At 37.1% G+C, this 27,690-nt stretch overlaps 1 long non-coding RNA gene across 1 annotated transcript in view; it reads right to left on the bottom strand.

The window, feature by feature from the left end:
- Positions 1 to 313: 313 nt before the first annotated feature.
- Positions 314 to 27,690, bottom strand: part of LOC116071107 — a 42,619-nt gene continuing 15,242 nt past the window's right edge. Inside the window, exons 2-3 of the long non-coding RNA XR_004110709.1 lie at positions 24,596 to 24,755; positions 314 to 572 (exon numbers count right to left, since the gene is read on the bottom strand). This is a non-coding gene — a long non-coding RNA (uncharacterized LOC116071107). The remainder of the gene's footprint in view (positions 573 to 24,595; positions 24,756 to 27,690) is intronic.

The raw sequence follows: 27,690 nt of genomic DNA, 5'->3' as shown, positions 1-27,690 counted from the left end.
TTTACCTGTCATGCTCACTTAATTTGAAAGAAGATTCCTTCTGCACCCACACTTCCCATTCCTAGTGTGGAGTGCAGGTCATCCTTTACCATTCATTTCCTTTGCCCCACCTTCATTAATCCTGAGACCCATAGGTCTCCTAGTGAGCATGGTCACTCCCAACTGGAGCTAGCAGCAATGAGATACACTCTATGGAAAGTTGTTGCTGCCTGCAGCTAAATACAAATGGATTTCTGGAAGAGAGGTAGGAGCCTGAAGAGAGATTAAGGGAACCGGACAGCGAGAGGAGATAAAAAATGGGACTGAGCCATGGTTATGCTTTCAGTCTGCCATGTGTATTCAACTGTGTAACAAGAAGGCCAACAGAAACCCCTCCCCCAGTCCATCAGCATCTCCCGGCCCAATCAGCATCTTCATCTTCAGTCTCTAGAGGCATGAGTTCCAGCATAACAGGAACTTGGAGAGAGGTGTGGCTATTAGCAGGAGCTTGGAGAGAAGCATGGCTATTTGTGGCAAGGCAAGGTCTGAGAGAACCAGCTCCAGGCTGGGGAGAGGGTCACAGAAAGTTGAAACTGGAAACAGAAGAAAAGGAAAATAGATGTATAATCCATAAGAAGTAAGAGATTTCCCTAGCTTTGGAAAGGGTTTATAATACCCTGCTCAAGGGAAAGGATGATGTCACTGTAATGTCCTTAGGAACATTACTTAGTGACTCACCTCTATTAAGAACTGACCCAGTTTTTATCACAAGCCTATTCTAAGGTTACCAAAGGGGACAAATAAAATTCCACAGAAGTAATAAGGAAGGAATACCCTTGGTAACTTGTGGAAGGCATTTATTTGTAACATCAGATGTTCTATAGAAGACCAATGTTACATTACATTGTATGGAACAAATTTGGTTAGCTAGTGCATAATGGTTAAAGATTTATTTTCCTCCTTTCTCCAGAAGGTGGACATTTTTGCCTTGACAGCCTCCCCCCAACCCCGCCCTCTGGAAAGTTACTCAAGTTATTTATCTAGCTTATCAGAAATGAAATTCAATATTTTTGTCTCAAGAAACAAGTATATAATTTGGTAACTGCTTCTCTCATAGCTTCTGGGTGTGTGTATTTCTGGAGGAACAGCTCAGTCCCATGTCAGCAGATGGCTCCCAAACAGATTGTAGTCATAGGTTCTCTTCTGAATCCATTTCTGTAATAAGAACTGTATCCAGACAGAGCTGACTCAAAGTTTATGGGCCCTAGATCTTGCATGTCATTCCAAACAAATGCCCAATAGCAGAGAGCCCATTTATTGTGGAGACAATTGTATTTGCGAATATTGTAGAGCTGTAGACAAAGTCTAGCAATATGGCAACAGAAAGAAATAAAATTCTTTATTTTATACATCCTAGTTTTGTTACAGTCATACTAACAAGGGCAAATAAATGCACACCAAAGTGTTCCTGAAGCTATTTTGATATTTTGTGCATACAGTTTTTTTGTAAACATATATTGTGAAGATTGAATCTTAATACCATGTATTCATTCTAAATGCCACTTATTTATGCCTGTCTAACGGTTTTAGGCAACAACCATGTCTAAATTTTGCTTAAATATCTATGACTTGCATGTTAAATCACTAAACTTTTTGCTGTTAGGTTTTCCTAAACTAATTGCTTTTACATATTCCTTTCCCTAATTTTATTTTATAAGTTGAAACTAACTTCACTCCCAAACTATGTACCTTCAAGCAACTTACTTCACCTTCTCTATCTGATGATTTTCTTTTACCTATAAAATGAAGCTACAACAGATGCTGCCTCTTAGAGCTTGTGTTCATATTTTGGAAGCTAGTACATGAAGTGAGCATAGACCCACACTGTTCTAAGAGGCAGCATCACCATCAGGAGGAAGAAAAATCTCAGGTTACACTTCTCTTAATGCTAGCTTCAGGCTTATCATATATAACATTTATTATGTTGAGATATACTCCCTCCACGCATAGCCTCTCCATGACTTTCATCAGCAGGGGATATTGGGTTTTGTCAAATGTTTTTTCTGCATCTACTAAGATGACTAATGATTCCTATACTTGAGTACATTTTGTGATATGTAGTGTTTATTAATATACTTATATTAACTACCTCTGCATCTCTGAAATGAAGCTAGCTTGGTCTTGATGAATGAGATCATTTGATGTGATCTTGCATTTGTTTTGCCATAATTTTACTGAAAATGTTTCGATCTGTGTTCATGAGGGAGATAAGTCTGCAATTTTGTTTCCTTGGGATTATAGTATCAGAAATGTGAGTATCATCTAGTTAACACTAGATAAGTGGTAGCTATTACTATAACTTACTTCCCAATAGGACAGTGTTCCAAGTATCTGCATTTGTTACATGTTTTTCCATTCAACCTTTTACCACAGACATTCCCATTACTACCTGACTTCTGACTTTAAATGTTTTGCTTTGTGAGGTTCCACTCCAAGATTCATACAGGTATGCTTTTCTGTTTGTTCTCTGGCTCCAATCTATTATAACTGCCTTGGAGGTTAAATCTGTGAAACGCATGCCTTTTAATGCCTCTCTCAGAACATTATTTATGTGTGTACATAAGCAATGAAAATCAAGTACTTATGTAATGGGAGATGGCTGCTCAAGTTTAGATTCTGGGTAATTTATCCTGAGCAAGCAGCATTCTACATTGAACTTACTTAGTGATCTATCCCTTTTTATCTCAAACAGAGACAAACCATATTTGTAAATATTACTTATATATGAGAAAGAAAAATTATCAACAATTATGCACCACATGTAGCCTTTATACATGTATACTCCTGTTTCTCTCGTGAACAAGCCCAAAAATCTCAAAGTATAGGAATTATTTGAAAGAGCAATGAAGCTCACCTAACTTCAGAAGAGACATGATTTGATTGTTTCAATATAACCAGATCTTTGAAGGTAGCCATAGATAATCACTGTTCTTGACTATCCTCTTGTTTGCTGTTATTGCCTCTAACCTTCATACCTTTTGCATTACAAATAGCTTCCAACAAGAAGCTATGTGTTACTCATGTCATTATTGTATCAGGTCTTCAGTGGTTCCTTAAAAACTGCCACATAAAGTAAAAACTTCACAGAGTTCAAAGGCCTTAAGACTTCAGAACCACCCCTCAGTTTACACACACACACACACACATACACACACAATGTATATAGCATTGGCTCTTCTAGTACAATGAGTTCTCACCAGGGATTGCAACATTATTTCTTCCTGAAATTTATTCTCCCAATTAGGTCCATTCTTTTTTATTTTCCATGTCAAATTCTACTGCTCTCCTAACCAGTTAACACATCCTCCCTCACACCATAGTATATCTAATCTCTTCTCCATCAGAGGTCCTTACTGCATTCTGCTCTGTTCTCTGCAACCATCCAATCATGTTCACATGAGGGTAAAGACTGTATTACTCTGTTTTGCAAAGAAGGAAAGAGCCTGGTAAGTAGAAGCACCCATAAGTACTTGTCAGTTTGAGTTGGAAGTTATATTATGTAGAAGTATCTTTATATTTACATTGCACTTTTTATTTGAAATTTTATTAGTACTGTCAATGTCATATCTTTTCCTTTCCCTTTTACACTCCTATTATTAGAAATAAATAATATTCTCAGTAAGTTTGGCCTGTATACTGCAAACCAGAAATAAGTGATGAGAGAGAGAAAGAGTAAGTATTTCCAGAAGAAAGTTCAATGGAACCTCGTGGCCTTTGGTAACTGCCATAATGTACCAGGTTATGGTACAACTGAAATAAAATGAAGATAAAAAGGAACATTATTTTATTATTCTTTGACACTATATATTCTTTGACACTATATATTTCCTTTGACTATTATTAAAACAATTTTGCAAGAATTGTTCCTCTTGAATTGATGGATTAGAAACTTATTTCTAAATGCCATTGTATTAGAAAGTGCTTAATTAAGGGATCTGGCAGCATACAAGCAGAGCCCTTGAGGTTGATTAAACTGGTTACCATAGGACAGGGTTCAAGGAAGCCTCCTTTTTGCTGTCTTTTTTACACACACTCCTTTGATTTCTTATCTTCTACTATGTAAGATACAAGAAGTCTTTAACAGGTGCTACCTGACATTGGACTTTCCCAATTGCAAGCGATAAATATGCTTTCATTGTGAAGTATTCATGCTCTGATATTTTTCACTACACTTATACCATACTAAAACAGTCCACATGGAGTTTAAAATTCTCTAATGTCTCACTGTAAACACTTATTTTTAATTTGAGTAATGAAATCTGGCATAAACATAGATTATGAATGCTAGTAGAAAATTAAGTTCTTTAATCTTCCCCAACTTTGTTTCTTGGTCTCTGTAATTTCTTTTACAAATCTGAAGCTTCTAGAGATTTACTGTAAATATAATTGTGTGCTGGGATTTTATAGTCAATATTTTTAAGTATTGACTAGATTCTAGATACTAGATAATATGAATTTAAGTACGAAGCTAGATATATGTGATGCTTTAGCTTTTTTTCAAGAGGAACATCTGAAAAAAAATCAGACTGCTACATTTTTTTATTTTTACATTTATTTTTACATTTTTACATTTTTGAGTCAGACTCACAATGTGTAACCCAAGCTGGCCTGCAACCAACTCCGTAGCTCAGGCTATCATGATAAACATGAACATAAAATACAACATGATAAACAGAAACACTCTGATGTTTTTCTTTGTTTTCATATATTTTAGAAAAATATTTAAGAAAAGAGAGAGGGAGAGAGAAAACTATTGAAGAAAAGAGTGAGGACGGGAGGGAACTGCTGACTCTGTGGGAGGAGGAGACTTTGAACAAACTTATACAACACTGGTCAAGGTCCAGGGTTGAGTCTATCTAAAGTAATGTGGGCAGTTCATGCTTTGAAGAGCTCCAATAAAACTATTGAATGTGTTCAAATATGTGCTTTTTGCTGAACTCACGGTCCTATATTTGTTGGTTATAAAGGCAGTGGCATTTAAGGAAACTGTGAAAGTTCAATGACCAAAAGGCTAAATGTATCAGAAACTCTGTGACCTTTACCTCACATAGCACATCCATAGAGGAGGGCAAGATGACAGGCTGGGTAGGATTGAAAAAGATACTGGAAACTGTACCGTGCATCCTTTTAAAAGATCAGTAAACTTGGAAAGTATTATGTTAGTCACTGCCCACCTTATTATTTCACTATTTCTATTTTTATTATTTATTTAATTTACATCCCAATCATAACTTCCTAATTTCCCCTGCTCCCAGGCACTCCTTCTCACTCTCTCCCTCACTCCCATCTATTCCTCCTCCCCTTTTCCTCAGAAAAGTAGAAGCCTCCCATGGATATCAACCAGCCCTGGCATATCAAGTTGCAGTAAGATTAGATACATCTTCTACTGAGGCTAGACAAGGCAGTCCAGCTAGGCAAAATATATCCAAAGTCAGGCAATTCAGAGATAGCTCTGTTCCTACTTTAGGAGTCCCACATGAAGATCCAGCTGTACAACTCATACATATGTGAAGAGGATCTAGATCTGTCCCATACATGTTCTCCGATTGGCAGTTCATTCTCATTGAGCCCCTATGTGCCCAGGTTACTAAATTCTGTAGGCTTTCTTGTGGTGTCATTGATCCCTCTGGTTCTTTCAGTTCTTCCTCCCAATCTTCACAGGATTCCCCAAGCTCCACTTAATGTTTGGCTATGGGTTGCTTTATCTGTTTCTATCAGTTTCTGGGTGAAGCCTCTCTGAAGACAGTTAGACTAGGCTCCTGTCTGAAAGTATAGCAGAATATCACTAATAGTGTCAGGAGGTGGGCTCCTTCACATGACATGGGACTCAAGCTGGGCCAATCATTGGTTGACCCCTTCCTCAAATTCTGCTCTATCTTTTATCCCTGCACATCTTGTCATCAGGGCAAATTGTGAGTCTTAGATTTTCTGCCTGGGTTGGTGTCCCAGTCCCTCCATTGGAAATCTTGCCTGGTTATAAGAGATGGCCAGTTGAAGCTCCATATCCCCCATTGCTAGAAGTCTTAGTTAGAATCATGATCATAGAATCCTGAAGTTTCCACTGTCCTATGTTCCTGGATCATCCTAGAGTTGTACCTCCAATGCAGTTGTCTCTCCTAGTACTCTCTCCCTTCATTCTCCCACATATCATTCCTCCTATTCACAATCGCACCTTCTTTCCCTGAAAGGTCCCCTCTTCCTTCATCCATTCCCAATCGATCTATTTCCTCTTCTCTGTGAGTTTAAGCACACACACACACACACACACACACACACACTGGCTGTCCTTGTTACTACTTAGCTTCTTTGAGTCTGTGGTTTGTAGGATAGTAATCCTGTATTTTATGGCTGATATCTACTTTAAGTCAGTACATACCATTATTGTCTTTCTGGATCTAGATTACCTCACTTAGGATGATCTTTTCTAGTTCCATTCTCTTGCCTGAAAAATTTCATGATACCATTGCTTTTAATGGCTGAGTAATACTCCATTGCATAAACTTACCACATTTTCTTTATCCATTCTTCTGTTAAGGGACATATACATTGTTTCCACTTTCTGGCTATTATGAGTAAAGCAGCTATGACCATAGTTGAGCACGTGTACTGGTGGTATCGTGGAACATCTGAGTATATGCTCAGGAGTGGTATAGCTGGGTCTTGAAGTAGATCTATTACCAATCTTCTGAACCACCAAATTGATTTGCAAAATGATTTGCACTCCTATCAGCAGTGAAGGAGTGTTTCCTTGCTCCACATCTTCATCAGCATGAGTTTTTCCTCTTGATCTTAGCTATTAGAATGGGTATGAGATATAATCTGAGTCATTTTAATTTGCATTTCCCTGATAACTAAGGATGTTGAATATTTCTTTAAGTGATTCTCAACCATTAGAGATACCTCTGTCAAAAATTTTCTTCTTATGCTTGTACTCCATTTTTTTATTTTGGTTATTTGTTTTGTTGATATCTAGTCTATTGAGTTATTTATATATTTTGAATGTCAACTCTCTGTCAGATGTGAAATTGATGAAAATCTTTCTAAATTCTGTAAATTTTATACTTTATTTTATTGCCATTTTATACTTTTGTGAATGTCCTTTATCTTACAGATTTTCAGTTTTGTGAGCTTCTATTTTATAATTATTGATCTTAGTGCCAGAGCTGCTGTTGGTATTCTGTCCAGTAAATTGTCTGATATAATGCATTCAATCAGATTTAGTGTATCTAGTTTTATATAGAAGTCTTTCATTCACTTGAACTTGACGTTTATGCAGGTTGGCAGATATGAATCTATTTGCATTCTTCTACATGCAAACATTTAGTTTGACCAGCATCATTTGTTGAAAATGCTTTCTTTTATCCATTGTATAGTTCTGACTTTTTGTCAGAAATCAAGTATAGATTGGTGTGTAGATTTACTTCTGGCTCTTTGATTCAATTCCAGCTAAAAACCATATTTATGCCAGTACCATATGGTTTTTATTATTATTGTTCTGTAATACAGTTTGAAGTTAGGAATGATAATACCTATAGAAGTTCTTTTACTGTAGAGAATTGTTTTCAGCCATCCTTGATATTTCTGTGGGTTTTTTTTTCATGTGAAATTGAGTATTATTCTGTAAAGAATTGTATTGGAATTTTGATGTGAATTTCATTAAATCTGTATATTGCTTTTGACAGGATGACCATTTTTATTATGTTAATAATTTTTCCATCTTCTGATATCTTCACTTACTTGATTAGAGTTACCTTAATAATTTATATTATTTATGGCTATTGTGAAGGTTGTTCTATCACTAATGTCTTTCTCAGCCTGTTTATTGTTTCTATAAAAGAAAGCTACTGATTTTTTTGAGTTAATTTTGCATTCAACCTCTTTGCTGAAGGCCAGGGGAAGCAATTCAGTCAGCAGCACCCCTCCTGTGGCCTCTGTATCAGCTCCTACCTCCAGGTTCCTGCCCTTTTAGAGTTCCAGTCCTGACTTCCTTTGGTGAAGAAAGCATATGGAAATGTAAGCTGAATAAACCCTTTCCTTCCCAACTTGCTTCTTGGTTATCATGTTTCATTTCAATAGAAACCCTTACTAAGACAAGGGCGCACTCCAGGTATCTCAGGTGCTTGCTGATCAGTTTCTTATCAGGAAAAAGGAAGCTGAACCTATAATCTAACCGAGGCTACGTCACATTCCACAGGTAGAGATGTGTTTGTGTGTGGAAGGAAGGGGGTGAGGGTTGAACTCCCTAGACAAGGTCAGAGGAGAAGCCCTGATGACAAAGGGAGTCTAGCATTTTGCATGGAGCTTATAAGGCTATCTGGACAATGGTAGAATTTGACCTTAATTAGCAGAGCAACATTCCTTTTGTTTCTATTTTGTACGACAATTTGATAAGTATTGGTGTTAGCTCTTCTTTGAAAGTCTGGTAGAATTCTCTGCTAAAGCCATTTGACACTGGGCTTTTTGGGGAGGTGTAAAAGGGGAGTAGATTTTTAATGACTGCCTCTATTTCTTTAGGGGTTATGTCTACTTAAATTGTTTTTACTGATCCTGATTTAACTTTGGTAAGTGTATCTATCAAGAAAAACACCCATTTTGTTTAGATTCCCCAATTTTGTAGAGTACAGGTTGTTGAAGTAAGACCTAAGGATTCTTTAAATTTCCTATGCATGAAGGTATCTCTTATTGTATCCCCCTTTACATTTCTGATTTTGTTAATTTGAAAATTTTATCTCTGCCTTTTAGTCAGTTTGGCTAAAGGTTCATCTATATTGCTATTTTCCCAAAGAACCAACTCTTCTTTCATTGATGCTTTGTATTTTTTCTCTTGGTTTCTATTTATTGAATTCTCCACTTGGGTTTGTTAAGTTGCTAGTAGGAGATATCAAAATTTCTTTATGAAGGCATTTAGGGCTATTAGCTTTTCTTTTATCAGTGCTTTCAAATTGACCCATAAATTTGGGTATATTGGACATCTTTAAATTCTTTATTTCTTCTGTGACTCCATGATCACTGAGTGGAGAGTTGTTCAGTTTCCATAAACTTGTAAACTTTCTGTTGTTTTGGTTATTATTGAAGTCCATCTTTAATCCATGATGGTCTGATAAGATATAGGGGATTAATTCAATTTGTTTGTATCAGTTGAGATCTCCCTTGTGACCAAGTATATGGTTAATTTTAGAGAAGCTTTTGGGAGGTGTTGATAAGTTATATTCTTTTGTGTTTAGGTGAAATGTTCTGTAGATTTCTGTTATGTCCACTTGAATCATAACATCTGTTAATTCCATTATTTCTCTGTATATTTTCTGTCTGGGTCACCTGTCCATTGAGAGAATGGGGATTTGATATCTCCCACTATTAGTGTGTAGGCTTCAATATGTTGTTTAAGCTTTAGAAATGTTTCTTTCACAAATGTGGATGCCCTTGTATTTGAGATATATCCAGAACTGAGAAAACATCTTGGCAAAATTTTCCCTTATGATTAATTTTGGCTGGAAGTCTATTTTATTAGATGTTAGAATAGGTACTTCAGCTTGCTTCTTGGGTCTGTTTGATTGGAAATTCTTTTTTTAGCCCTTTACTCTGAGGTAACATCTATCTTTGAACTTGAGCTGTGCTTCTAGTATGCAACAGAATCATAGACCATGTTTTCAAATTCATTCTAATGTGTATTTTATTGGGGAATTGAGTTCATTGATGTTGAGAGATATTAAAAACCAATGATTGCTAATTTTTCCTAAATGCTTTTAAGATTCCTTCTTTGTTTTGTGCATTTGGTGTTTTGACTATTATGTGACAGGAGGAATTTCTCCTCTGGCCCAGTCTATTTTGAGTTCTGTAGGCTTTTTATATGTTCATGGGCATCTCATTCTTTAAGTTAAGGAAATTTTCTTCTATAATTTTGTTGAAGATATTTACTGGCCCTTTAATTTGGGAATCTTTGCTCAATACCTATTATCCTTAGGTTTCATCTTCTCATTGGGTCCTGGATTTCCTGGATGTTTTGGTTTAGGACCTTTGTGCATTTTGCATTTTCTTTGACTGTTGTATCAAATGTTTTCTATGGTATCTCCTGCACCTGAAATTCTCTCTTCTAACTCTTGCATTCTGTTGGTGATGCTTGCTTCTATGATTCCTGATCTCTTTCATAGGTTTTCTAACTCCAGGATTGTCTTTCTTTATGATTTCTTTATTGTTTCTATTTCCATTTTTAGATCTTGGATGGTTTTCTTCAATTCCTTTACCAGTTTTGTTGTGTTTTCCTGTAATTCTTTAAGGGATTTTTGTGTTTCCTCTGTAAGGGCTTCTACCTGCTGTACTGACTGGTTTTGTGTCAACTTTACACAAGCTGGAGTTATCACAGAGAAAGGAGCTTCAGTTGAGGAAATGCCTCATGATATCTAACTGTAAGGCATTTTCTCAATTAGTGATCAAGGGGGGAGGGCCCCTTTTGGGTGGTATGATCCCTGGACTGGTAGTCTTGGGTTCTATAAAAAAGCAAGCTGAGCATGCCAGGGGAAGTGAGCCAGTAAGGAATATCCCTCCATTGCCTCTGCATCAACTCTTGCTTCCTGACCTGTTTGAGTTCCAGTCCTGAATTCCTTTGGTGATCAACAGCAATGTGGAAGTAAGTGGAATAAACCCTTTCTTCCCCAACCTGCTTCTTGGTCATGATGTTTGTGCAGGAATAGAAACCCTGACTAAGACACCTGCTTACCTGTGACCCCCTGTATTTCTTTAAGGGAGTTACTTATGTCCTTCTTAAAGTTATCTATCATCATCATGAGATGTGACTTTAAATCAGAGTCTTGCTTTTCTGGTGTGTTGAGGTATTCATGGCTCACTGTGGTGGGGGAACTGGGTTCTGGTGATGCCAAGTAGCCTTGGTTTCTGTTGCTTATATTCTTACCCTTGCCTCTCACCATCCGGTTATCTCTGGTGTTAGCTGGTCTTGCTGTCTCTGAGTTTGGTTGTATCTCCTCCAAGCTTGTGTGTCAGTACTCCTGGAAGACCCAGTTTTCTCCAGGATAAATTTGGGTATGGAGAGCTGTGGTCCAGGGTCAGCTCCAGGGTACAGATGAAAACCTAAAGGATCCTGTCCCTGGCTGTTCCTAGTTCCTGTCTTCTGATGACTCTGGGCTGGTTCCTCTTGGGCCAGGAATTTGAGCAGAATTGATTGTCTTACATGTGCTCACAGGTGTGCTAGCACTCCTGGGATACCAGCTTTCTCCTGTTGATATTTGTGTGTGCACAGGATCAGCTCCAGATGTAGATGGAAACTGGAAGGATTCTGTCCCAGGCTGCTCCTCAGTTCCTGTGTCCTGAGGTCTCTGGGTGGGACCCTCTGAACAGAAGTAGTGGTCTTATCTGTGCTCACAGGTGTGCCTGCACTCCTGGGAGACCAGCTCTCTCCCAGCAGTATTTTGGTATGGAGCATTGTGGCACAGGATCAGCTCTGGGCACTGTGGCACCTCATCAGCTCTGGACACAGACAGAAACTAGGAAGATTGATTGTTTTCTTATGGTGACCTTTAGCCATCTGGTTGTCCCTAGTGTTAGCAAGACTCCAGGGATGTAGGCACAGTTGTGGTTCAGGAAATAAAGCTTAGGGGAAAGAGCTCAGTTTACCACTGCTGGGCATGCTTTAGGAAGACTTGGCAGATAGAGGTTGGTGGTCTTACCTGGTTGTTCCTGGTGCCTACAGGGCTCTGGGAATAAAGACAATGTTGTGTACCAGAAAATGAAGTGCAGAAAACAGGGTGTATTTTGCCACTGTTAGGTATACTTTATGGAGACCACCATGGGAACTCCTATAAAAGAAAGCATTTACTTGGGGCCAGCTAACTATTTCTAAAGTTTGATTCATAATCTTAATGGCAGAGAGCATGGCAGCATGTGGTAGACAGTGTGGAGAAGTAGCTGAGAGTTCTATATTTAGATCTACAGACATCAAGAAGAGAGCTATTTCATTCATTCTTACTTCAAGGATTCAGATTTACTAAAAAAAAAAAAAAAAAAAAAAAAAAAAAAAAAAAAAAAAAAAAAAAAGAATGTCTCCATATTCTATACTTGACATTTTTTTAGCTTGAAGAGCAAACTTTCTCTTCTCTATTCTTTCTGTTATAATTACTAATCAATAAGTAAATATGAATTTTATATAAGTAACAAATCATCTTATTATAAGTATAGTCCATGCAATATTCTGTATATACTTAAAACAAAAATGCATTGTTTATCTATTATCTTAAAGAATGAATACTTTTAGCATATGTGTCTTCCAAATGTTCTGTAGGACCTATTTGCACTAAGAAATCATTTGTTGTTTATCCAAAATTCTAATGCATATGGATATTACTTATTCTGCTTGGCAACTCAGCTCATATAAATCACATCAAAATCCATTTCTTACACTAATGTTTCTATACTAATCTTCATCAAAAAGACTAAAGTATTTATTAACTCATCCAACACTATTGAATATATATCATATCCACAACGTATATCAGACATAGGGGAGTGTACTAGGAGTCCACTATTCAATGGCAGATGATAGTAAGAATAGAACCAATATGATACAAGATCAAGAACCATGGAAGGGTGTACATAGAACCACAGTGATCCCCAATGAGCCTTCTTGTAGAACTTCAGTCTATCCACCCTCTCATCACCTATCTGTGTGTCTCCTACCAGTATTAGGAAGCTTCAGCTAATGTCTCTCAGTCTCTATAGTGAAGAGCTTTGCTTTGGCACTTATATTTATCTGCTTTTGTGTAATGAAGCCATCTTCTCTCCATTCAATGGATCTTCATTTGAGTTATTACAAGATTAGTTTGGTTTGTAGGACTTTAACAAAAGTGATAAATTATGACTTCACAAGGTTGTAAATGTAACAGGCTTTTCTCTACAACTTTCCATAGTCATTTAATCCTCACACCATCTCAATAAACCCAAAAAATTTATTTGCCATTTTATGTGAGCGACAAAGACATAGAATTGTTTGTTTTACTCACCCTCATTGTAAGAATGGTAAAAGTGGAGCAGACAGTCAGACTCGGCATACTGGCTCCAAAACATATGTTGATACTCTATAATTGAGTAACATATGTGATATAAAATATTAAATGTGAATAGCCAATCAATGACTGGTCCAAATTGAGACCTACATGGGAGAGCTAACCCCGATACTATTAATGACACTGTGCTATGCTTGCAGATTGCAGATAGCACAACTATTATCTGAAAGGTTTCATCCAACAGCTGATGGAAACAAATGCAGAGACCCACAGCCAAACATTAGGCAGAGTTCAGGGAGTATTGTGGAAGGGTCTGGGGAAAGATTGGAGCAGCTGGAGTGGCCAAAGACACCACAAGAGGACCTACAAAGCCAACTAATTTGGGTCTATGGAAGCTCAAAGAGACTGAACCACTAACTAAAGAACAGACATGAACTAGACCTAGGCCCCTACACATATGTAGGAGATATGTAGCTTTGTCTTCATGTGGGTCCTCCAACAAATGAAGCATGAGCTATCTCCAATTTTGTCTCTGTTGCCTGCCTTTCAATCCCTTTCCCCTAGTTAGGATGGCTAATCTGCCCTCAACAGGAGAGGATTTGCTTAGTCCTGATGAGACTTGATATGCCATTGTGGATTGGTATGGTAAAGGGGAGCATCCCCTTCTCTGAGGACAAGGGGAGACTGAAAGAAGGATGTGGGAGGGTGGGACTGGGAGGAGAGAAGGGAGAAGGCTGCTATAAGGATGCAAAATGAAGAAATTAATAAAAAATTAAATTGACTTCTAAATTTTCCACAGACCATTAATATGTTCTTATTTTATTTTGTAAAATCTTGGTTTTCATTATGCTTTTGATGATTCAAAAATGAACCATATATGATTGAATATAATTAGGGGAGGTGAAAATCTTAAAAGAAAGAACCTAAAGCCATACTATCTTTCATAACCTTTCATAATTACATTTGTTGTTTTTTGATGCCCTTCTCCATTGCAATTCACTCAAACAATTAAACTCTATACAATTCAAGCATGACCACTGTCCACAGACTTGTGAGTACTGGACCACAAAAGATCTGAGAAATCTAAGCAGCATCATGAGGGCTTTCTTGGGAGATTATTTCATTTCAGATGAGTTAAAAGTTGGGCAAGTTACACATGCATCTGTAATCCCAGGACCCAGGAGGCTGGAACAAGAGGATATTGTCTTTGAAGTTAGTCTGGGCTGCCTAGTGATTATAACAACAACCTTTTCAAAACACTTAAAGCATCCTTAAATACTTGATAAGAATTTTTGAGAAAGCCAAAGATGGGCACTGGGATTTGGGGTTGTCACTTTAGTCTTGATCTGTAAAGGACAAGTAAAGTATGCTAGATATTCCTAGAGTTTTGGTAACTTCCAAAATGGTTTCCTTATGAGCTGTGATGAATATTAAAAGTCCCCATTTTTCTACTGGTCTAGTGAGGATACTTAAAACATAGAGATGAATAACTGGGAAAGGACATAAAACCTCCATTCTATAGCAACTATCTTATTCCCCAAGTCTTGATGGACAAGATTTCTAGAAAAAATTTCATGATATAAATGTTAGTTATCTGGCATACCAATAAGGACCAGGTAAAAACTATTCTTACAATGAGAAAAGAAGATGGAATGACAGTGACCAAATGTATTTGTTGTATCAAGAAGTAAAAGTCTTCAGGGTTTAGTCTCCATGTTCACATTCTTCTTAGACTGCTCAATTATAAAGAAAAAAGAATGGTTTAGTGTAGACTCAATGGTTAAGATTTTAAAAAAAAAAAGTCAAAGAAAATCTGTTCATCCCTAGAAAGCATACTAACATCAAAGCAAAAACCTATTAGTATTTTCTAAATACTGTTAATTATAAAACATAATTTATGTTCTTCTACTTTCAGAGTCAGAAGATAAAGAAATACAGAAACTGAGAGTAAGTTGCACTTAATGTCTTATATAAATCAAAAGTTCCAAAATTACAAAAACCTTATTTGGGATAAATTATTCTACATATAAATTAATAAAAACTTAATATATAATTGGTAAAGGTATGATGTTTAGGAAAATATAACGTGTCAACAGAAATATCAATATGCCACAAAAATCTATGCTTATAATAAGGGTATATGGACTCTATAGAGTAGAAGAGTCCTGAGACTGAAACTAGTCACCCAGTTTATTAAAACACTCTCTGTAATATCCTCAGAATCTAACCAGCACCTGGGTGAGGATGAGAGTGGATACAAGACCACTAATCTAATAGATGATCTCTACACAAGACTTATCAGTAGGATTGAATTATTAACAAAGAAGGAAAGAATATGGCTAATGATGAGGTTTTGTAAAACACTTCTCCCACCTCTCTTACAATAAGGAAAGCCTTCTTTCTATTTTTATTTTTTAAAACTTTTCTTTTCAGCTCTTGCTCAATACTTATGGAAACAAGACTTTCTGAATTGAGAACTAGACCAAGGTCCTTCATAGAGGTAAGAGCAAAGTCGGGAGAAATGTGTGGGTCAGTGAAACAGTGCCATATTCTTAAGGAGTGAACATAGTTTCAATTTTCTAGTTTTATAGCTGTGAAGCTGTGAAAAAGCTATATGACCAATAATATGTTTTGGGAAAGATATAACACTGTGTACAACTATGTCTTCATACAATTCATTCATGCTAATGATATCTACATGTCTGTGCAAGCAATCTCTGTAATTGTCCCTAATTATAACACAGAAACTCCTTGCCTTGAGAATAGTAACCCTTCACTACCACTCCCCCAGGTCTTGACAACTATCATTAACTTTATGTCTCAGATTTGATTACTTTGAAAGCCTATTGCAAATGAAGCACAAAGCACTTGAGTTTTAATACCTCAGTTATTTCACTCAGCACAGTGTCCTCAGGGCCCATCTACATTGTAGTGTGTAACATGCTTTTGTCTGTTTGAAGAATGATATTCAGAGTTTCTATATGTATAACATTTCTTCATCAATTAATCGGTCAATGGACCTTCAAGCTGACACTACTTGATTGTGAATAGTGAGTATAGGCATGCAAACATCTAGATTATTTGTGTTTAGTTTGGGAAATCAATACATAGACTCACAGAGTTCTGTTTCTTCTTTTACTTTTCTTTCTTTTTCTTTCTTTCTTTTTAACTTATGACTTAAATTTATTGCTATCATTCTTTTTTACCAGCTAGCTGTTCCAACTCTAGGTTCACAGATAAGAGCTATCAAGGTCTGTGTGGTCTTTTGGGAACAACCTCCTGCTGCTACCTGCTGGACAGTTAACAAACCACACTGTTCTATGCTTTTTCCACAATCCTCAGAGATGAGAGTCATTCTGTTTAATTTTTTCTTAGTGCCTTGGGGCAAGGAACAATGCTGTTCACTCCTGATCATTATTTCATTTTTGTTTCAATAATTTAATTAAACTGACAAGCACACAGACACAAGTCATTCTTTTTGTATGAGATAGGAACATATATTTAAAGGAAAACTATTTTGTGATATTTGATATGAAATGAATATTTTTTTAACTTTTATATAAATTTGTGAGTATAACTCACAAGATCAAATGCTTCCAATTAAAATTCTAAGGCAAAATTTGTCCCCTGAAAAAATTGGTTTTCCCCAAAGGAGTATCACTAGGTATGCCAACCATACTTGAGACCAGCTCCAGGTTCAGGGATAATTGGCCAATCTAAAACAGACTCCATGATTTTTGTAGGGTTTTAAATCATTGTATTATTTTTGTCTTTTTAAAATTGTTTATGTTTGCTTGCTTTGATCAGGAGGTTTAATTTTGCTTGGGTTTTGAGAAGGTAAAGAGAAAAAGAATGTGAAGTTAATGAGTAGAGATGATCTGAGACAAGTTCTAAAGCATGATCAAAATAAATTGTATTAGAAAATTCTTAAATAAAAACAATGAAGAATGAGAGGATATGCAGAAGTTGTCTCCCATTAGTTAAATTAGGGAAATGCTTAAAATTTTTGTTACAAAAGTCTACTAAAAGAATTTTTCTTACTATAACTCTGAAAAAAGTGGGATTTGGAAGCTAGTAAATAACCAGGTTTTTTTTAAATAAAATAATCACAAATATTACCTATCCTATCACCATGATAACATATTTTGGCTAACATCTTGAGAGAGTATTATCCATGATGGTGGGGAAGGCTCTGGCAGTTAGGAATGTTAGAACAAAAGTTTAAGGTTGCTGTTAACATTATATCCAGAGTCAGGAATGTGGTACAGGTGAATGTTAATACTCAGCTGAATTTTCCATTGATCTTTGTATTTGTTCTGAGATCTCAAACCGTGAGATGGTGGCTGTTCACCTTCAGTTCACTTCACTTCACCCTGTCTCCGTCTGCACCCCAGAGCTAAGGCTGTCCCATAGCCCTCTACAAACAAACATCTCCCAGGAAGGAGATAGTCTTGCCAAGAGTTCTGACACACCTAAAATTGTAGGCTTAAAGGCCCACAGGAAGGACAAGCTCCAGTCAGAGAAAGCAAGACCAGCTAACACCAGAGATAACCAGATGGTGAGAGTCAAGGGCAAGAAGATAAGCAACAGAAACCAAGGCTACTTGGCATCATCAGAACCCAGTTCTTCCATCACAGTGAGCCCTGAATACCTCAACACACCAGAAAATCAAGACTCTGATTTAAAGTCACATCTCATGATGATGATAGAGGACTTTAAGAAGGACATAAATAACTCCCTTAAAGAAATACAGGAGAACACAGGTAAGCAGGTAGAAACCCTTAAAGAAGAAACACAAAATCACTTCAAGAATTAGAGGAAAACACAATAAAACTGGTAAAGGAATTGAAGAAAAACATACAAATCTAAAAATGGAAATAGAAACAATAAGAAATCACAAAGCGAGACAACCCTGGAGATAGAAAACCTAAGAAAGAGATCAGGAGTCATAGATGTAAGTGTCACCAACAGAATACAAGAGATAGAAGAGAGAATCTCAGGTGCAGGAGATACCACAAAAAAACATAGACACAACAGTCAAAGAAAATGTAAAATGCACAAAGGTCCTAAACCAAAACATCCAGGAAATCCAGGACCCAATGAGAAGATGAAACCTAAGGATAATAGGTATAGAAGAGAGCAAAGATTCCCAACTTAAAGGGAGTATCTTCAACAAAATTTTAGAAGAAAATTTCCCTAACCTAACGAATAAGATGCCCATGAAGACACAAAAAGCCTACAGAACTTAAAATAGACTAGACCCGAGAAGAAATTCCACCCATCACATAATAGTCAAAATACCAAATGAATGAAACAAAGGAAGAATACTAAAAGCATTTAGGGGAAAAGGTTAAGTAACATATAAAGGCAGACCTATCATAATTACACTAACATCTCACCAGAGACTATAACGCCAGAAGATCCTGGCCAGATGTCATACAGACCCTAAGAGAACACAAATGCACAGCAAAACTCTCAATTATAGTAGATGGAGAAAACAAGATATTCCATGAGAAAATCATCTTACACAATATCTCTCCACAGATCCAGCCCTACAAAGGATAATAGCTGGAAAACTCTGACAAAAACTACACCATAAAAAAAGCAAGAAAGTAATCTTATTTCAACAAACCTAAAAGAAAATAGCAACACAAACATAAATGCACCTCTAACAACAAAAATAAGAGGAAGCAACAATCACTATTCCTTAATATCTCTAACATCAATGGACCCAATTCCCCAATAAAAAGACATAGGCTAACAAACTGGATATGTAAACAGGACTCAACACTTTGCGATATACAGGAAAAGTACCTCAGTGACAAAGGCAGATACTACCTCAAAGTAAAAGGCTGGAAAAACTTTCCAAGCAAATGTTCCCAAGAAACATGCTGAAGTAACCATTCTAATATCAAATAAAATCAACTTTCAACAAAAATTATCAAAAAAAAAAAAAAGATAAGGAAGTACACTTCAGACTCACCAAAGGAAAATTCTACCAAGATAAACTCTCAATTCTCAACATCTATGCTCCAAATGCAAGGTCCCCCATACTCATAAAAGAAACTTTACTAAAGCTCAAAGCACACATCACACCCAACACATTAATAGTGGGAGACCTCAACACCCTGCTCTCAGCAATGGACAGATCATGGAAACTGAAACTAAACAGAGAAACCATAAAACTAACAGAAGTTATGAACCAAATAGATCTAACAGATATTTATAGAACATTTCATCCTAAAGCAAAAAAATATACCTTCTCCTCAGCTCCTCATGGTACCTTCTCCAAAATTGACCATATAATTAATTAGTCACAAAACAGGCCTCAGCAGATACAACAAGATTAAAATAATCTTATGCATCCTATTAGATCACCACAAACTATGTCTGGTCTTCAATTCAAAAAAAGATGGAAGCTGAACAATGCTCTACTCAATGACAACTTGGTCAAGGAAGAAATAAAGAAAGAAGTTAAAGACTTTTTAGAGTTTAATGAAAATGTAGACATATCACACCAAAACTTATGGGAAAAAATGAAAGTAGTGGTAACAGAAAACTCATAGCTCTAAGTACCTCCAAAATGAAACTGATGAGAGCTTGCGTTAGGGGCTTGACAGCACACTTGAAAGCTGTAGAACAAAAAGAAGCAAATTCACCCAAGAGTAGTAAATGGCAGGAAATGATCAAACTCAGGGCTGAAATCAACCAAATAGAAACAAAAAGAGCTATGCGAAGAATCAACAGAACCAGGAGCTGGTTCTTTGAGAAAATCAACAATATAGATAAACCCTCAGCAGGACTAACAAGACAGCACAGAGACAGTAGCCAAATTAATAAGATAAGAAATGAAAAGAGAGACATAACAATAGAAACTGAGGAAATCCAAAAATCATCAGATCTGACTAGACAAGGCTACCAACTCTCTCCCTACCTATTCAATATAGTACTCAAAGTCTTAGCCAGAGCAATTAGACAATAAAAGGAAGCTAAAGGGATACTAATTGGAAATGAAGAAGTCAAATTGTCTCTATTTGCAGATGATATGATAGTATACTTAAGTGATCCCAAATGTTCCACCAGAGAACTCCTACAGCTGATAAGCAACTTCAGCAAAATGGCTGGATATAAAATTAACTCAAACAAATCAGCACCCTTTCTCTACACAAAAGATAAACATCTGAATGACACCCTTCACAGTAGTCACAAATAATATAAAATACCTTGCTGTGACACTAACCAAGCAAGTGAAAGATCTGTATCACAAGAATTTCAAGTCACTGAAGAGAGAAATCGAAGACCTCAGGAGATGAAAAGTTCTCCCATGACCATGGATTGGCAGGACTAATATAGTAAAAATCGCCATCTTACCAAAAGCAATCTACAAATACAATGCAACCCCCATCAAAATTCCAACTCAATTCTTCATAGAGTTAGAAAGAGCAATTTGCAAATTCATGTGAAATAATTAAAAAAAAAACAGGATAGCAAAAAGTATTCTGAACAATTACTATTCCTGACCTCAAACTGTATTACAGAGCAATAGTGATAAAAACTACATGATATTGGTACAGTGACAGGCAAGTACATCAATGGAACAGAACTGAAGTCTCATGAAATGAACCCACATGCCTATGGTCACTTGATCTTTGACAAAGAAGATAAAACCATCCAGTGGAAAAAAGACAGCATTTTTAACAAATGGTATTGGTTCAACTGGTGATGTAGAAGAATTCAAACCAATCCATTTTTATCTCCTTGTACAAATCTCAAGTCCAGATGGATCAAGGACTTCCACATAAAGCCAGATACACTGAAACTAGTAAAAGAGAATGTGGGCAAGACCCTGAGCATATGGATACAGGGGAAATTTTCCTGAACAGAACACCAATGGCTTATTCTCTAAAATCAAGAATTGACAGATGGGACCTCATAACATTGCAGAGGACATTGTCAATAGGACAAAATGGAACCCAACAAATTCAGAAAAGATCTTTACCAATCCTACATCTGATAGAGGGCTAATATCCAATATATACAAAGAATTCAGGAAGTTAGACTCTAGAGAACCAAATAACCCTATTAAAAAATGGGGTACATAGTAAAACAGAGAATTCTCAACTGAGGAATACCGAATGGCTGAGAATCACCTAAAGAAATGTTCAACTTCCTTAGTCATGAGAAAAATGCAAAGCAAAACAACCCTGAGATTCCACCTCATACCAGTCAGAATGGCTAAGATAAAAAAAATTCAGGTGACAGCAGATGCTGGCAAGATATGGAAAAAGAGGAATACTTCTCCATTGTTGGTGGGATTACAAGCTGGTACAACTACTCTGGAAATCATTCTGACTGTTCCTCAGAAAATTGGGCATTGTATTACCTGAAGACCCAGCTCTACCCCACCTGGGCATCTACCCAAAAGATGCTCCAACATATAATAAGGACACATGCTCCACTATGTTCACAGCAGCCTTTTTTATAATAGCCAGAAGCTGGGAAGGACCCAGATGTCATTCAATAGAAGAATGGTTACAGAAAATGTGGTACATTTACACAATGGAGTACTACTCAGCTATTAAAAATGATAAATTCATGAAATTCTTTGGCAAATTGATAGATCTATAAAATATCATCCTGAGTGAGGTAATAATCCAATTACAAAATAACACACATGGTATGCATTCACTGATAAGTGGATATTAGCCCAAAAGCTCAGAATACCCAAGATACATTTCATAGACCACATGAAGCTCAAGAAGAAGAAAGACCAAAGTGTGTATGCTTTGGTCCTTCTTAGAAAGAAGAACAAAATACTCACAGGATCAAATATGGAGACAAGTGTAGAGTAGAGACTTAAGGAAAGGCCATCCAGAAACTGTCCCACCTGGGGATCCATTCCATATACAGTTACTAAACACAGACACTATTGCAGATACCAAAAAGTACTTGCTGACAGGAATCTCATATAGCTCTCTCATGAGAGGCTCTGCCAGAATCTGACAAATACAGAGGTGGATGCTTGCAGCCAACCATAGGACTGAGCACAGAGTCCCCAATGGAGGAGGTAGAGAAAGGTCTAAAGGAGCTGAGGGGGTTTGCAGCCCTATAGAAGGAACAACAATATGAACCAATCAATACCCCCAGTGCTCACAGGGACTAAACCACCAACCAAAGAATACACATGGAGGGACCCATGGCTCCAGCTTCATACGTAGCAGAGGATGGCTTTGTTGGACGTCAATGGGAGAAGAAACCCTTGTCCCTGTGAAGTCTTTATCTCCCAGTGTAGGGGAATGCTAGAATAGGGAGACAAGAGTGGGTGAGTGGGTGGGGGAACACACTCATAGAAGCAATGGGAAGGGGGTGGGATAGGGAGTTTTCAGAGAGGAAACCAGGAAAGGGGTTTTAAGATGTAAATAAAGGAAATATCTAATAAAAAAAATTAAAAAAAATCAAAATTCCAGAATAATATTCTCAAGTGAAGTTTTTGTTTTGTTTTGTTTTGCTTTTTTCAGTTCTTACCACATCTGAGAAATTTTGCTCTTTTTGTTAGGTTCTCAGAGAAAGACATTCACAAGAAAGACTTCCAAATTTAAGCCTTTCTCCTTTTGAAAATAAGATGAGCAGGCCCTCATGTGGATGGCTATATAGTGGTCCCTCCCCTCTCTGTGTGGAAACAGATACTTATTCATTTTGGAAATGTATACATACAACAGAGCTTAAGAATGCCTAAGATGTTTCACTTGGTATTGTCAGCATTAGTCACTTTATACTTGGGCTCAATTACTGTGTCCTAAATTACAGAGACAGTAACAATATTTAGTATATATAATATATAAAAATCAACATCTTAGCATAAAATTATGTATCTCATTCCTCTGTAGTCCTCTAAGATTCCTATGATATACATATGTATATATATTACATATACCTTATGTATCATATATCATACCAATGTGTTATAAAGTAGAAATGGACTAAACAGATATCTACAGAATATTTCATTTCAAAACAAATGAATGTATCTTCTTCCCAGGAAATATTTTTAACAAAATCATAGAAGAAAATTCTCGTAACCTAAAGAAGGAGAGGCCTATAAGTGCAAGAAACTTACAGAACTCCTAATAGATTGAATCAAAAAGAAACTCCATCTGTCACACAATAATCATAACACCAAACATATAGAACAAAGAAAGAATATTAAAAGCTACAAAAAGAAAAATGACAAGTAAGATATAAAGTCATACCTATTATAACTACACATGACTTCTCAATGTAGACACTAAAAGCCAGAAGAACTTAGAGAGATGTCCTGAAGACTCTAAGAGACTACAGATGCCAGCACAGTCTACTAGACCTAGACTTTAATCACCATAGATGGAGAAAACAAGTTATTCTATGACTAAGTCAAATTTGCACAATATCCATCAAAAAACACAGCCCTGCAGAAGATACTATAAGAAAAACTCCAACCTAAGAATGTAAAGTATACCTAAGAAAACATAGGAAATAATCTCAAACCAGAAAAATCAAAAGGGAAAAACACAGACATACTTTACCTTTACCATTACCAAAAACAACAAAATAAAAGGAAATAACAATCATTGATCATTAATATGTCTGAATATCACTGAACTCAAATCCTTAATTAAAAGATGCAGGCTAACAGAACAGATGTGAAAACAGAATTCACTTCTGCTAGATATGAGAAAAACACTTCAACATCAAAGATAGGCATTACCTCAGAATAAAGGGTTGAAAAAAGATTTTCCAATCAAATGGAATGAAGAAACAAGATGGTGGATCCATTCTAATATCTAACAAAAATAGACTTCCAAAATTAATCAAAAGAGATGGGAAGGATACTTCACACTCATCACAAGAAATTCTACCAAGATATTGATCAAACATAAGGGTAACCACATTTGTAAAAGAATCATTACTAAAGCTTTGAACACCATACAATAATAGTGGGAGACCTCAATATCCAATTCTCACCAATGGGGAGGTCAACCAGACAAAAAGTAAATAGAACAATAATGGGGTTAACATGTTATGAATCAAATGAACCTAATAGATATCTACAGAACATTTGACCCAAACACAAAAGAATATAATTTCTCAGCACCTCCTGGTTTCTCCAAAACTGACCACATACTCAAGTCACAAGGCAAGTCTCAGCAGACATAAGGAAATTGAAACAACCCTCTGTATCATATCAGACCACCACATATTAAAGCTAGATTGCAACAACAGAAACAACAGAAAGTCTACAAACTCATGAAAACTGAATTAAATGAAAAATGTGTCAATACAGAAATTAAGAAAGAAATTAAAGATGTCCTCCAATTCAATGAAAATGAATATATAGCATTGGAGGCTTTAGTTTTTCAAGCCTACTTTAAAAGGGTTCTTTTTTTATTTTTATTCATTCTTTAATATTTTTGCAGTCTAGACTTTATCCCCCTCCCGGTTCACCCTCCAACTGTTCCACATCCCACATCTCCTCCACCCACACCCACCCCACCAGACCACCCACTCACTGAGGCCCCAAGTCTCTCGAGGGCTAGGTGTCCAGACCCAGCAGTTCTCTGCTGTATATGCATTGGGGGCCGGCCTCATATCAGCTGGTTGATGTCTCAGTGTCTGAGAGATTCCTCAGACCAGGTTACTTGAGACTGCTGGTCTTCTTATAGGGTCGCACTGGTGGAACACAGCAGAAAATAAAGAGAAAATAATTTGAACTTTTGGGCAGACACACTGGCAAGTTATTAAAGCCCAGTCCCTGTCAACTGACATGTAAGAAGGGAACCAATATGGGAAACCTTAAGTGTCAAGTAAATGTACAACCTCTATGTCACCACCAAGAATGCCAGGGCAAGGAGATGCTGCTCTCTCTCAAGCATGCATGCAAGCATGTGTTCGTGTGTGTGTTGCCTACAGGTACGTCTCTGTAGCACATCTGCAGTGTCCACAGAGACCAGAATAGGGCCTAAGATCACCTGGAACCTGAATTACACACAATTGTGGGCTGCCTCAGGGGTGCTGGGTTAGAACCCAGATTCTCTGGAAGAGCATCCAGTGCTTTTAGCTACTGAACCAGCTTTCCAATGATCTGAGGTGCTACTTTCTTTAGAATCACTGGGAAATGAGCTTCATGTGAGGAAACTGAGAACCATGACAATGGAAAAGCAAGCTTCAACATGCCACACTCTCCCCTGCTGTCCCACCATTCTGTATATGAGCAGTTATTTTTGTATATTTAAACATTTGCAGTGTCTTAGAGATGTCTCCAAAGTTAAGGATATTCATTAGTTGTGAATCATTCTAGCACTTGAGTATGGCCACTCAAGTCTAATGTGAAAATTTATGTAAAAACAATGTGAAAATTAGATATACATTGACAAACGTTTTAAAGTCAGAATTATAGCACTCTTGTCTAGTCAAACAGACTACTTATTTGCAAGCTGTCTACATGCAAAGCATTCTGCCCTTGGAAACTTAGGATTAGCTTGTCGAGCCTTCTCAAACTGAGTAACAGTTTTGTTCTGGCCTTGCTTTATCATTTTCTCTTCTCTGCTTCCAACACTGTGGCAATAAAATAAAATAATAAAATAAAATAAGTAAATAAAATATAAAATCAAGGGGAGCAAATAAATAGAACTCCTTTATGTCCCAGCTGATCACTCCTGGGTGTGAAGAAGACACTATTTCAACACACCACAAGAACATTTTCAATCCATCGTTCTTGCAGCATTACCCACAATAGCCCAGTTACAGAATCAGCCTAGGTATGTGAACAAAGAAATGGATAAAGAAATTGTAGAATAGATCTGCATTAGAGTTTTATTTAGCCAGAAAAAGGAATAAAATTACATATTTTTGCCAGAAAATGGATATAACTAGAGATCATCATGTTAAACAAAATAGTTTAGATTCAGAAAAACAAACATCACATATTCTCACTGCAGATCCTGGAGTCTATACAGATATAAAAACTCATCAATTCTTATGACATAAAATTAAGCTAAATTGGAAGAAATTGGAGGGGGGTGATAGGAGCCAACGTTCTTTTTTTTATTTTTTATTGGATATTTTATTTATTTACATTGCAACTGTTATCCCCTTTACCAGTTTCCCCTCTGCAAACCTCTCCCTCTCCCATCTCCCTCTCCCTGCTACTAGGAGGGTGCACCCCCATGCACCTGCCCACTCCCACCTCACTGCCCTAGCATTCCCCTACAATGGGGCATTCACAGGACTAAGGGCCTCCACTCCCATTGATGCCAGATAAGGCCATCCTGTACTACATATGCAGCTGGATCCATGGGTCCTCTTTGGTTGGTGGTTTAGTCCCTGGGAGCTCTGATGGTTCTGGTTGGTTGATATTGTTGTGAGCCAACATTCTTCATCTACTTAAAAGAAAATGTCTTTATGAATCCTGTCACTTTGGACAACAAATATACACCAATTAAAAATATTTTGACAAATGAGTAGCCATAAAAAAATCAAAATTAGAAAGCTTCTATATTAGAAATAGTCTGACCATTTTACATGGTTAGTAAGCCAAATGAACACATTTATATGCAAAAAGAAGAAAGATGAGTATAGGATTGATTGCAGATGAACCAGTCTAGCCACAAACTCAGTCCTATTAACAAAGTTTGCTGCCCTGGCATTCAAAGGAGGAAGTCTGAAAGTTAGGTGCTTTGACCTAGTAGTGAAATGAAGCCGTTCAACTTAGAAGAAATGTACAAATCTAAATCCTCCAGGCTAGGGCTCAAATATCCTTTGGCAAAAGAGACCTGCTAAAATGAATAGACTATATAGAGTCAGATCCTAGGTTACCTTTCTATTTTTTTCTTTTTTCTTTTCTTTTTTTCTTTTTCTTTTCTTTTATTTTTATTGGATATTTTATTTATTTACATTTCAAATATTATCCCCTTTCCCGATTTCCCACCCCCCAAGACCCCCATCTCATCCCCCCTCCCTCTGCTTTGATGAGGGTTACCCCTACCCACCCACCCACTCCTGCCTCCCTGCCTCTGCATTCCCCAAAGCTGGGGCAGCAAGGCAGAAATGAAGTAGCACTAGCAGGTACACAAAAGCAGCAGCAGGAGGCACACCATACTCACAAGCTTAGGGGCTGACTAGCACCAGGTGAGGAAATGAACCAGAGGTCAATCAGATAGATGCTTGGAGAAGCACAGCCAGGAGTGGGAGGAGAGGCCTTGCTGGGAAACCTAGCTAATCATTTAGCCACAAGGCAGGGCAGGTAGTGAGAGAGAAGAAAGTATCTTCCAGAACCTAGCCTCTAGCCAACTAACTCCAATCTAGGTAATCTGAGACTTGATTTGGCAGTGCCAATTACAACCCACCAACAGAAGAAACCTCAAACAAAGTAACCTAACACCTTAAAAGGACATTCATGGGACAGAAGTTATATTAACAAAGAGAATTAATCAGTTATAGTCAAGAAAATGGCCCTGATTCTGATGTTAACTCAATCATAGATTAAAGGCACAGTGTCTCCAGTCCTCCAGCTGATAGGACCTAGGACTGTTTTTCTTCTGCCTGGTGGTCAAGTGGTGATAAGAAGGCCATTCTTCCTGTGCGGAGTTGTTCTTCACAGGTAGCT

The sequence above is a fragment of the Mastomys coucha genome, unplaced genomic scaffold (assembly GCF_008632895.1).
Source record: "Mastomys coucha isolate ucsf_1 unplaced genomic scaffold, UCSF_Mcou_1 pScaffold22, whole genome shotgun sequence".
Taxonomy (NCBI): Eukaryota; Metazoa; Chordata; class Mammalia; order Rodentia; family Muridae; genus Mastomys; species Mastomys coucha.
Note: the sequence above shows the minus strand (reverse complement) of the source record. Positions and strands in the feature narration are given on the sequence as shown.